The sequence below is a fragment of the Dendrobium catenatum genome, unplaced genomic scaffold (genome assembly GCF_001605985.2).
Source record: "Dendrobium catenatum unplaced genomic scaffold, ASM160598v2 original_scaffold_172295, whole genome shotgun sequence".
Taxonomy (NCBI): domain Eukaryota; kingdom Viridiplantae; phylum Streptophyta; class Magnoliopsida; order Asparagales; family Orchidaceae; genus Dendrobium; species Dendrobium catenatum.
This window is the reverse complement of record NW_021490717.1, coordinates 321,264-328,041: the sequence shown is the minus strand read 5'-3', so window position 1 is coordinate 328,041 and position 6,778 is coordinate 321,264.

Below are 6,778 nucleotides of genomic sequence, written 5' to 3'. Positions count from 1 at the left end.
ACTGCATAAAGAATTGAAAACTTGCAGTTTTTGGGCGATTTTTCTTGTCTTTTGTATAAATAGTCCAAATTAGACTGCCACCCAATCTTTTTTGTCATTTGATCTTCGTGCCTCTTGAGAGAATAGTAAAGGAGAGAGTGAAAGATAGCATTCAAGAGAGGATTCCTACCACTGGAGCGAGAAGGCTTCACTTGAATTTCAAAGGTAAGAATCTCTACTTGTGAATTAGGATTACTTCACTCTTTTCTTTCTTCCTTCTAGATTCTTATGAGAAGATCACTACAGGAAAATCGCCCATTTCTGGCGGCCTTTTCCGGCGGAAAGTGAGCCCTTTCCGGCGGTTTTTTAATGTTCCGGCGGTTAAAAAACCGCCGGTAAAAACGGCGTAGGAAAATAAATTCCGGCGGTTTTTTCCGGTGGCAATTTATGCCGGCGGTTAACCGGCGGTTTAAGACCACCGGTCAAATTAAAAAAAAAATTTTTTTGCCCGCCTGCACAGGAGTCTACCCGCCTGCCCGGACTCATTCTCTGGCTGCCCGCTGAATTCCTGCTCTGACCGACCGCCCGGAAGCCCCGCCCAATCTGCCCGCTGCCCGACTGCCCAGACTCAATCCGCGCTGCCGCTGCATTCCCGCGCTGACCGAACCTGCCCGCTTGCCCGTGCGCATGGTGGGATTCGAACTCTGTCCACCTGAAAAATGTGATTCATATTAAACTCTTACCATTTTGCTGCAAGGCAAAAATATGATAAAATGCTGAATATTTTTTATTTAAACTATATTCTTTCAAAAAATTAATATTTATTTTAAAAACTAAAAGTATTTTAATTAAAATTAGTATTACTTCAACTAAATTATTTTAATTAAAATTAATAATAAATAGAAATTAATTAAAATAAAGTATTATCATTAAAATTTAATTAAAATAAATTAATAACTTCATAATTATATAAAATACTAATTAATTTTTAATTATTAAAAATGGAACTAATTAATTTAAAATAAAATTTATATTTAATATAAAATAAAAATTAACTAACTAAATTAATTTTAAAATAAATATTAATTAAATAGTTAATATAATTTTTAATAATTATTTGTTAAATCATTTAATTAGTTTAAAATTTATTCATTTTTCTTTAAATTTTTAAAAGCCGCCGGAAAATTGGAAAAGCCGTTGGAAAGCCGCCGAAAAATTCCGCGGGATAATTTTGCGGGAAATTAGCCGTCGCAAAATTTTGCGGGGAAAACTGGCCGTCGGAAAGCCGCCGGAAAATTTTGTAGGAAATAAGCCGTCAAAAACTGCCGGAAATCCGCCGGAAAGCCCGGGAAAACTAGCCGCCGGAAAATTCCGTCGGTAATAAGTGATTTTCCTGTAGTGGATCTGTCAAGGAGATCCGGTTCTCTGCCGACACTTGGAGAGTGTGAACAGCCGAAGGGTTCGCTGCCTACACATGGAGAGTGTGAACAGCCGAAGGGTTCTCTGCCCACACTAGGAGAGTGTGAAAGGACGACGGTTCTCTGCCGACACTTGGAGAGTGTGAACAGCCGAAGGGTTCGCTGCCTACACTTGGAGAGTGTGAACAGCCAAAGGGTTCTCTGCCCACACTAGGAGAGTGTGAAAGGATGACGGTTCTCTACCAACACTGGGGATTATGTAAAAGGACGTACGGTTCTCTGCCGCACCGGGGAGTGGTGAAAAGAGTGTGTTGTAAAGGCTTCTCCGCCTTGCTGTGGGTGCAAAAGGAGAGTCACTATTGGTATTAGTGCAATACTCAGAGGGTGCCTCTGGGGAGTGGATGTAGGTCTGGTTTTAGACCGAACCACTATAAATCTGGTGTCATTTACTTTACTATTTTTACATTTCCGCACTTTAAATTTTAGTTTTAAAAACTCTGTTGTTGAAAAATTTTTTCTAGAAAACTTAAAAGAAATTTTTTTTTGGTTCAACTTAATTTTCAAAAGGGGCTTAAATTTTTTAAAGTCCAATTCACCCCCCCCTCTTGGTAGCCTTGGGACATTCACTTTAGGTTACTTAGGTTTAACAACCTAATTACAAGACTCAACAGATCTAAATTTCATCTATCACATAACATGCATACATCTTATTCATACAAGCATAAGGAGGAACCCAAGCTCACTTGGGTTCCCAAATCTAACCCTTGAATTTGTAGGGATGCTCTCACAAAAGACCTAGAGAAAGCATGTGGTACCTGGATAGTGGCTGCTCGCGACATATGACTAGAGATATGAAGAAGTTTATTATACTGGAGACCAATGCTGGAGGCAATGTAACATTGGGAGACAACACTACCAGGAAAGTGGTGGGTACATGTATTATTTAAAATGCTAAGAATTTTTTAATTAAGATTGTTTTATTAGTTGTTGGTTTGAAGCATAACTTACTAAGCATTAGTCAATTATGTGATAAAAGTTTTGACATAAAATTTCTTTCTAACAAATGTCTGATTAGTTTAAATAACAAACTTGTTTTAGAAGGAAAACAAATGAATAATGTTTACATATTAGATCTTAATTGCATTGACAGTTCAAATTCATTTTCCTTTAAAATAAAAGTAGATGACTTGTGGCTATGGCATAGGAGACTATGTCATATTAGTATGAAAACACTTATAAACATCCCTTCGGAAAAACTAGTTAGAGGCGTACCTAAGTTAGACTTTACTAAGGACCATCAATGCGATGCCTTCCAACTAGGAAAATAAAAAAAAAATTATCATTTCATTCAATCAAAGATGTGATCACCTTTAGGCCATTAAAAATCCTTCTCATAGACTTATTTGGACCCGTTAGCATAGGTAGCTTAGGTGGCAAAAATTTTGGATTTGTGATTGTAGATCACTTCATGAGATTCACTTGGGTAAGATTCCAAGCATATATGAATGAGTTGTTTGCGAAATTTAAGATATTTTCCATTTGGATTCAACAAAAATTAGGATATCAAATCTCAATAATCCATTATAATCTTGGTAGAGAGTTTCAAAATGAAAGATTTGAATCATTCTATCAAGAGATAGGAATAGAGCATAATTTCTCAGCCCCTAGAACTCACTCAACAAAATGGAATAGCATAAAGGAAGAATATTGGTAGATGCTGCTAGCGTAATGTTAGCTAAGTATACCCGTCCAAGATATTTTTGGGCAGCAGCATTAAACACTTCGTGTTATGTCTTAAATAGGGTGAACATTAGATCGAAGCTGAATAAAACTCCTTATGAACTCCTTATGGGTCGGACACCAAATCTTTCACACTTATTTGTTTTTAGTTGCAAGTGCTTTATCTTAATCAATGGCAAACTTCCCTTAGTATAATTTGATCTCAAGTCTGATAAGGGTATCTTCTTAGGTTATTCTGTTGCGGATCTATTTTTATGGTTTATGATTTTGATGATAGCAAATACTCATATTTCTCTACTACTGCCTTGTCTACTGACATTTTAGGTCCACAAGATCAGACAGCAATTTTGAGCCAGCTCTAGATTGGGTAGACTAGGTCTGAGTCAATTTGTACCATTTTTTCTTTCTTGAGTCTTTTGTCATTTGTGTGGCTCTTGATGCTTGTAACTTTGGACATACACAGCTTGGAAGAATTTCTGACTGTTCCTTAGAGTTTACTATTTTTGATAACATCATCCGAGATGAAATATATATTAGCCTGGATGATCGGTTCAAAAATAGAAATCCTAATTAGGGCATCATCCTCTTTAAGACAGCCATCATAAAGAACATCGGCCTGGATGATTTTGTATTTGCCAGGACGATAGGCTCAATTCAGAAAGAATCTGCCACCAGATCTACTTAGGAATTACTTATTTTTGACATCATCCCGGTGGATCGGCGTGGCCGATCCAGTATAATTTTTTCTAAATAAATCTGGTAAATAAGGAAATTAATTAATGGTTATTTGCACGATCACATCAGCCGGGCCGATCTCAGGATCGGCTGCGATGATTTGACATTAGCCGGCTTTTTTTTGGGTGAAGTTCAGGATGATTTTCCTCATATTTTGAACTAATCATCTAGGACGATATCCTATCGGCCTGGACGATATGAAAAAAATCTTTTGATCATCCGTAACCGAATGGGTTGATTGAGCGTAAATTATGCTAATCGACCAGGCTGATATTTATATCGGCTAGAACGATATTTATATCATCCTGGACGATAAAGTCGGTAAATTGCATTAATGAGCTCATTTTGAGATCTTATATTTAAGCTTTATCAAGTCACCTTTATAAGTGTCTTTGGCAGCCATTGTAGCTTCATTCTTTTGGGTGGACTTGAAGAGAGAGCTTTAAAGGGAGTGAGGAATGTGTGAAGTCTGAGAGAGGGAGATGAACCTGTGAGGGGGGGACTCAAGGGAGCATGGAGGGGGATTCCCCACGTTTGCTCCGGTGGGCCTACACCTTAATACCGTCGAATTCAAGGCTCATCTTGAGGAAAGTTCACAAAAGAAGAGGAACTCTTTAGTGTCGAAGGACCTGGAGACTTCACCGCACTAGGGAAGGTGGAAGTGATTTTGTAAGGGCTTCTCCGCCTAGCTGAGGGGGCTAAAGGAGAGACACTTCGTTTAGTGCAATACTTGGAGGGTGCCTCCAAGGAATGGACATAGGTCAAGGTTTGACCGAACCACTATAAATATTATGTGTTCTTTCCTTTATTATTTCCGCATTTATTTTTTCGCATTGTGTTTTCTATGTGGTGAATCTTGGTTTTTTATTTAAGATTGTGTTTATTTTAAAATATTGATTCACCCCTTTTTGGTTAGCCTTGGGGCTAGTTCATAAGGGCTTAACATCCCTAATGAACTTTTAAGTGGTATCAGAGCGGGATTCATAAAAACAAGTCTTTGAAAACTTTTGAATTTTGATCCATGGCTAATTTTTCTAATCGTAATATTGCAGAATGTTATTCAATCACCAAACCACCTTTATTTGAAAATATTACATTTGATTTTTGGAAAATTCGCATGTCTACTTTCTTGCAATCAATTTATTTTTGTATGTGCATATGGTTTTAACTGGTTATTCATTACCGTTACGGATTTTAGATGGAGTTAAAACTAATATTCCTTTTAATCAATGGAATAGGGAAGAATAAATCAATGATCAATTGAATGCAAAATCTTTAAATTGCCTTTTCTGTTTTTTAAATTCTGAAGATTTTATGTTAGTATCCACGTGCACTACTGGGAAGAAAATTTAGGATAAACTACACACCATACACGAAGGCACTAGTGAAATCAATTAATCCAAGTTGAATATGTTAATGCTTGATTATGAAATATTTTTCATGAAACCTTATGAAATAATCTTAGACATGTATACTAGGTTTATTCAAATTGTGACATCATTGCATGCTTTAGGTAAAAAATTTCTAATTTTGAAAAAGTCAATAAAATTCTTCATTATCTACTAAATAAGTTTGATGCTAAAGTTGTTTACATTTGTGAATCAAAAGATTTGAATGAATATTCTATTGATAATTTGATTGGCTCACTCATTTTCTACGAGCAAAGTTTGGGTCAAAGACTTTTTGATGCAGGTGAAACAATAGTGCTAAATGCTTAAAACATGGAAGAAAGTGACTTAATTGGTGACAAAAATAATGACTTGTCAATAAAATTAAAAAGCTCACCAAAGCATAAGCCTTAACAAAAGTGGAATAAAGGTAAAAATGGTAAGAATGATAAGATTACTTCTGACATTATTTTCTTTGGATGTAGGAAACCTGGACATATGAAAAATCGGTGCCCTAATTTGAGAACTCCTCTAGGAAAAGAAAAGGGAAAAGCAAAGCAAATTTTAAAATGACCAAATAATGAAAAGCAAAAAATCGCTTGGGCAGACTTAGCTTCTGAATCATTTGATCAGGAGTAAGATAATGTTTAAACCATTGTTTGTATTTTTTTTTGTCATTCACATAAATATGAATAATAAGAATTTAATCTTTAACCTTTTATAAAAAGAGTGTAGTTTCCACACTACCCTTTATAAATCCTCTATCATGTAAGAATGAGCTAAGTCTTTCGTACTAAGCTCTAGGTGCTTTCTTTAACCCATAAAGTGCCTTTTTAAATACATGCTTTGGAAATTATGAACTTTAAAATCCGGGGGGTTTCTCACTAAACATCCTCTTTGATTACCCCATTCAGAAAAGTACTCTTTACGTCCATTTCCTATAGTTTGAAACTTTGGAAACAAGCAAAAGCTAAGAGCACCCTTATGACTTCTAGTCTAGCTACCGGGGAAAAGGTTTCTTCAAAGTCTATTCCCTCAATTTGGTTGTACCCCATTGCTACTAGTATGGCCTTATTTCTTATTAAGGTTCTTGAGTCATCACCTTATTTTTAAAGAGCCATTTTGTTCCAACTACACTCTGTTCTTCAGGTCTCTTGACTAACTCCCAAATATCATTCTTGATGAATTAGTTCATTTTATCTTGCATTGCTAGGATCCAGAATTCATATCCTAAAGCTTGATATATAATCATGGGTTCTATCGTAGAGATGAATGTTGAATGACTAACCTCCATCCTAAGTCTGTGCCTAGTTCTCATGCCTTCCAACAGGTCTCCTATAATTAATTATTTATGATGACTAGAAGAATATCTCCATTCTCTAGGTAAATCTTCTTGAGGTTCTACTCTTTCTCTTATGGTCATAGTTTCTACTCCTTGAATTTCCTCTATTTCAACTTCTTCAATTTTAGATTCAGAGGACTTATTAGTTTTCATTTCCAAATTTTAAGTGGGTAAGT